Source organism: Neomonachus schauinslandi, chromosome 9, assembly GCF_002201575.2.
Source record: "Neomonachus schauinslandi chromosome 9, ASM220157v2, whole genome shotgun sequence".
In the NCBI taxonomy this organism is placed as follows: domain Eukaryota; kingdom Metazoa; phylum Chordata; class Mammalia; order Carnivora; family Phocidae; genus Neomonachus; species Neomonachus schauinslandi.
In genome coordinates this window covers 132,175,274-132,181,684 of record NC_058411.1, presented here as the reverse complement: position 1 = coordinate 132,181,684, position 6,411 = coordinate 132,175,274, and positions in this window count along the sequence as shown.

Below are 6,411 nucleotides of genomic sequence, written 5' to 3'. Positions count from 1 at the left end.
AGCCTGCTTCTCCCTCTCCCACTCCCCCTGCTTGTGTTCCCTCTCTCGCTGTGACTCTCTCTGTCAAATAAATAAAATCCTTAAAAAAAGAAAAATACAGTTGACTGGGCACCTGGGTGGCTCAGTCGTTAAGCGTCTGCCTTTGGCTCAGGTCACGATCCCAGGGTCCTGGGATCGAGCCCCGCATCGGGCTCCCTGCTCAGCGGGGAGTCTGCTTCTCCCTCTCCCTCTGCCTGCCACTTCCCCTGCCTGTACTCTCTAATAAAAAATAAAAAATCTTTAAAAATAAAGATAGATAGATAGATAGATGTTGAATTCCACCATACATTAAATAGTTATTTGGGGCTAGTTCAAGCATTTATATATTTTATATGAGGAGATACAGCCCAAATTCCAAAATCCAATGATGTAAATGAACATGTATACTACAATCACCTCTTAGGTTTCATACCCTTATACTCTAGTATTATAGTTCTGCGTGGTTTTTTTTTTTTTTAAGATTTATTTATTTTAGAGAGACAGAGTGCGGGAGCAGGGGGAGGGGCAGAGGGAGAGGGAGAGGGAGAATCTCCAGCAGACGCCCCACCGAGCCCAGACCCCAAGGCGGGGCTCAATCTCACAACCCTGAGCTGAAATCAAGAGTCGGATGCTGAACCAACTGAGCCACCCAGGCGCTCCTATAGGACTATAATTTTTAATTTTTTTTATTTTTGAAGCAGCAAAACAACTATTTTATCAAGTAAGAACTAAGTAGTGTCCCAAAATGAGGAAAATGTGAAAGACTGGAGCTTCTGCATCTGAAAGGAATGAGGCCAGAGTCCAGCCTGTTCGGCCTCCTCCTCCCTCCCTTCAGGTTTCTTGGGATCCTCTGGGGACCTTAGGACACAATGGGACACAAAGTCGTGTTCAAAATTAATCTGCATTTTCAAGATCCAACACTAGAGGGCAGAATGCTGAGCCCAAGCTGAGCTCTAGATTCATTATTCTAATTGTGTCCAGGATGATAAAAGATTCCTGTTGCAAACCACATTTTTAAAGAATCCATTTTCAGATCACAAAGTTTAACTCTTTTGGAAACATAGGTTTTTTTTTTTTGCTTTAACAGAGGTTAAAGCAAAAGTTGTTGTAGTGCCCTGGAAAATTAATTAAGTAACACTGTAATTCAGTGAGATCAGATTTCTACAAACCTCAAACCAGAAAACAGCCTAAAAATATTAGATAAGAAGGCAATACACGTGGGCCTTGATGAGGGGGGAGCAGCATAAATAAGCTTAGGAAATAATAAAAAACATAATGAAATAATTATGTTACATCTTTAAACATAATGAAACGATCTCATTAAGTCTAAATTCATTTAAAGGTCAATGATGCATAATTTATGTAGGTTCATAAAGTGTATTCTATAAATGATGACTAAACCAACATCCCCGTCTTTTTTTCCCCCCTCTCCTATTAATTCTATAAACACTACAACACTGGTATATTTTAGGTGGTAGTAACAAATTTAAAGGATAGCATGTTTTCCGGAAGTTATTTCTAATAAAAAGTCCAAACTCCACAGACACCTAATTCACTGACATTTTATCAAACACGACAGCATTGTGTCCCAGAAGATCAGCACTGCAAGGGAGGAGCTACAGAGGAAAGATTCTACACAGGAGTGAAGATAAACAGGCCCAAGATAAAATATGTCAGTTTCATAATATGGCTGGGAATTGCCCTGGACATATATTTTTCAAAATTAAGGAACTGAGCCAATATGAGTCCGCAAGGAGAAAGAGACTCTGATTCATTCAGCATTTCTCTGTTCTGGGGTCTGAGAGTATACAAGTGAACAAAACAAACAAAAATCCCTGCCTTCACAGAACTTAAACCCTTATAAGGAGAAGCAGTCAATGAACAAGCTGGTTGTGAGCACTATGGAGATAAAGTAAATCAGGGAAGCTGGAAAAAGACTGTAAGAGTAGGTAGGGGTATGGGGATGTATCATTTTAAATAGGGTGGGAGATGCCAATTCCAGGAAAAGAGAACAGAAAGGGGAAAGGCCCTGAGGCAAGTGCAAGGAGTAGGATGAAGGTAACTTTGGCAAGAACAGAGTGATTAAAATGGAAAATAATAGGACATCAAGTCAGGGAGAAAAGGTAGAGTGGAAAGCGGGGGATACACTGGAGGACAATACTGCTCATTGCCAGGATTTGGGCTTTCATTCTGAGGGAGATGGACTACCAGTGGTGGCTTATAAAGAAAAGAAAGCATCATCAGACTTAATGTTCTAATAGGATCAGTCTGGCTACTAAGTTGAGAATAAGCTTTACAGGGCAAGGGCGCACAGGCATATTACAAAAGTACAGTCAAGAAATAATAATGGCTTGGTTATAGCCTAATAACTTCTATCAGACTATTCTTCCTAATGATCACAATTATAAACTCTGGAGCTGTTTGAAGACATGGCAGAGTGACCAAAAGCAGCCAGAAACAGAAGAGGAGTTGACATTCCCCTTGAAAAAGGGGAATATGGCAGAGAGAGTCAGGCAAAACCTGGAATCTTACTGGTCTGTGGAGTCAGAAAAAAAGAATTGAAGCATGCCAAAGCAGCTGGTTACTAACTGGAGGAATTCACAGAATTCCACAAAATGGAGGAAGCCACAGAGGAAGTAAGCTCAAAATCTCCAGAGAAAATCCCCTCACATCACTGGCTGACCCCTGAGGTGCACATCTGTAGGGCAAGACTACAAAGAGCCCCGGGGAACAGCTGGAAGGACAAAAGAGCTGAACTGAGATTTTAGCACATGCCCACCACAGGGAAGACAGAGGTTGGAGATCAAATCCTTCCAAGTTAAAGGGGCTTGGTAAAAACCACAGGCTTTCCAGTAAAACTCCATAAAAGCCACACTTAGGAATAAAAACCACCTCCCAGGACTAATGTATTCACCTTAAGAGTAACAGTAAAACCAAAATAGAGCTGCCCTAGCAATGCATAAAATCAAGCCTCACAAGATTCAGGTGATATAAAGTAATTTAACTACATTCTAGAACAAAATGCAATATTCTCTAAAGATAGAAAACAGATTTGAGATCCCTTTAAAGCACATCTCCCACAACGTCCAGTATATAATAAAAAATTACTAGATATGAGAAAACAAAGGAAAATGAGACCTATAAAAGAAAAAAAGATGACTCAGAAGTTGGAATTAGCAGACAAGAACTTTAAAATACCTATTTTAAATATATTCAAGGGACTTAAAGGACAACATAGTCATGATGAATAAACAGATTAAAATATTAGCAAAGAAATTAAACATCTAAAAAATGACCAAAAAGAAACTCTAGAACTGAAAAATAGAATATCTGAAATTGAAAAAAAACAAAACAAAAACCACAGCATAAGAGTGGATTGGACACAACAGAAGGAATAATCAGTGACCCTGAAGATAGGTCATTAGAAATCATACCAACTGAAGTTTGATCACAGTCATCAAGTTCCTGAAATAATCAATTATAGGGGATCTGCACAGAATTAGTCATGAATTTAGCAGTCATTACCAGCACTAGGCCTGGAAAAACAAGAGGAGGGTAAAGTATCAGAAACCAGAGAGAGTTGTAAAGGAAGGCCTGATTTTACTCTCCTCCAGCTCCTAATCTTCTAGTGATTCCCACTGGATCAATCAATCAGAAGCTTAGGGGCATCAGACCCAGTTGATTCTGTAAAAATCCCATGGCCCACAGCAGGGTGGAGATTATAAAGAATGGAGGGTCAAACAGGGAATCTCTAGATCACACACCTACATATATCCCAGCAAATGATTAAAAAGACCAAACAAACAAAAAAGGTCCATCATAAATCCTAGGTTCTTACAAATTAATAAAATTCACACTTGCCCAAAGCTCCTACAGCACTGAATTCCAAAAGATAATGAAATAGTATCTATTACATTTTGAGCAGAACCCTTATAATCACGTATTTTAAAATCTAGTCAAATGTTTTTCATGTGTGGATGCCTAGGTGGGTCAGTCAGTTAAGTGTCTGCCTTTGGCTCAGGTCATTATCCCAGGGTCCTGGGATCGAGCCCCGCATCAGGCTCCCTGCTCAGCGGGGAGTCTGCCTCTCCCTCTGCCCTCCCCACCTCGTGCTCTCTCTCACTATCTCTGTCTCTCTCTCTCTCAAAAAAATAAATAAAATCTTTTTTTAAAAACTAAAAATCAATAAATAAAATTAAAAAATAAATTAGCTGGAGTGGTGGGGGGTGGGAGGGATGGGGTGGCTGGGTGATAGACATTGGGGAGGGTATGTGCTATGGTGAGCGCTGTGAATTGTGTAAGACTGTTGAATCACAGACCTGTACCTCTGAAAGAAATAATACATTATATGTTTAAAAAAAAAAAAGAAGAAGAAGAAGATAGCAGGAAAGGAAAAATGAAGGGGGGGAATCGGAGGGGGAGACAAACCACGAGAGATTATGGACTCTGAGAAACAAACTGAGGGTTCTAGAGGGGAGGGGTTGGGGGGGAGGGGTTAGCCTGGTGATGGGTATTAAAGAGGACATGTACTGAATGGAGCACTGGGTGTTATATGCAAACAATGAATCATGGAACACTACATCAAAAACTAATGATGTAATGTATGGTGATTAACATAATAAAATAAAAAATAATAATAATAAAAAATAAAAAATAAATTAGAGTATATAACCAGGATATATGGGCACGAGCTGCTACTGACCTAGAAGATCTAAAAAATATGTATGTTTTTCATGTATAAAAATAACAGAAAATTATTCTCAGATGTCCAAAGATTGGAAAACATAACCTGAACATTGTTTTTGGAAAAAATTATTTGAAGACATATTAAGGCAAACTGAAAGAAAAGTCAAAATTAAGAATTCGAAAACTGGGAATTTGTACTAAAAGATCTGTGTAATGCTTCAATTTGGGCAAGGGAGGGCATGCAAATTAGAGTTATATATTCTTTTTTTTTCATTTACAGTTGACAAGCACTAAAAGAAATTACTGTATGCATTCCACCAAGAGTCCACTCCTCGCACAAAAGGAAAGAATGAGAGACTCAGAATCTCCACTGAGACAGACAATTGAAGAAACTGTCCTAGTTACTAAGGTACCAGACTTAGTACCTAATGGGATCATTAGTACCCACCTAATGGGTGCCCCAACCTCACTGATCCCATTAGATCATGTGCTATCTGATAGCATGTGGAGCTTAAGGAAAGGCTTGGCCCTGCATGCTTTACTCAACTGTTCCCATTCTGTATCTGTTCCTTCCTCAGTGCTGCATTCTTCACCCTGCAATACACACAAAATATCCTGTTTGATTAACTTAAAACAATAACCACACTGTCCTGCCTCAACACTTTCTAACAATGGCTAGATTTTTTACAGGATTGGGACATTGTGCAAAGAACCAATGAATAATCTCCACAAAAACCGTGTAGTAATAGAGAATCACACAATGGCCAATTTCATTGTAAAATAACTTAAGAAATTACTTTCTTACTGAATAGTGAAGAAAAAAGTCTGATAGAATATATGTCATACAATTAACAGTGATTGTCTCTAGGGTAGGATTATAACAAATTTGTACTTTCCACATTACCAATTGTAGTTCTATCATTTTTCTCATTTTTTACAAGTATCATGTTACATGCTTTAATTAGAAAAGCCTTTAAAATAAACAATTTAGGGAGCCTGGGTGGCTCAGTTGGTTGAGCGACTGCCTTCGGCTCAGGTCATGATCCCAGGGTCCTGGGATCGAGTCCCTCATCGGGCTCTCTGCTCTGCGGGGAGCCTGCTTCTCCCTCTCCCACTCCCCCTGCTTGTGTTCCCTCTCTCTCTGTCAAATAAATAAATAAAATCTTTAAAAAAAATAAAATAAAATAAATAATTTGAAACAATTTTTTTTAAGATTTTATTTATTTGACAGAGAGAGACACAGCGAGAGAGGGAACACAAGCAGGAGGAATGGAAGAGGGAGAAGCAGGCTTCCCGCTGAGCAGGGAGCCCGATGAGGGGCTGGATCCCAGGACCCCGGGATCATGACCTGAGCCGAAGGCAGACGCTTAACGACTTAGCCACCCAAGCACCCCTAAAATAAATCATTTTAAAATAAAATTAAATACAAGGAAACTAGGAGCTAGTTAAATAACAGCACAAGGAAGCAAATCAACAAGTCTAAAATATGGGATCCTTTCCAGGACAATTGACCTACTTTTTGCAACATGACGATGGGAGTGATGGTTTTAAAAGAATTTTAAAAGAATTAAGGGACAACAAGCAAATGTGATGTATTGACCTTGTTCATATCCTGATTTAAACAAATCCTCTAAATTATATTTTTTAGATAATAAGGAAAATTTTATTGTGAACTGGACGATACCAAATTTTGTCAGACATGATTAT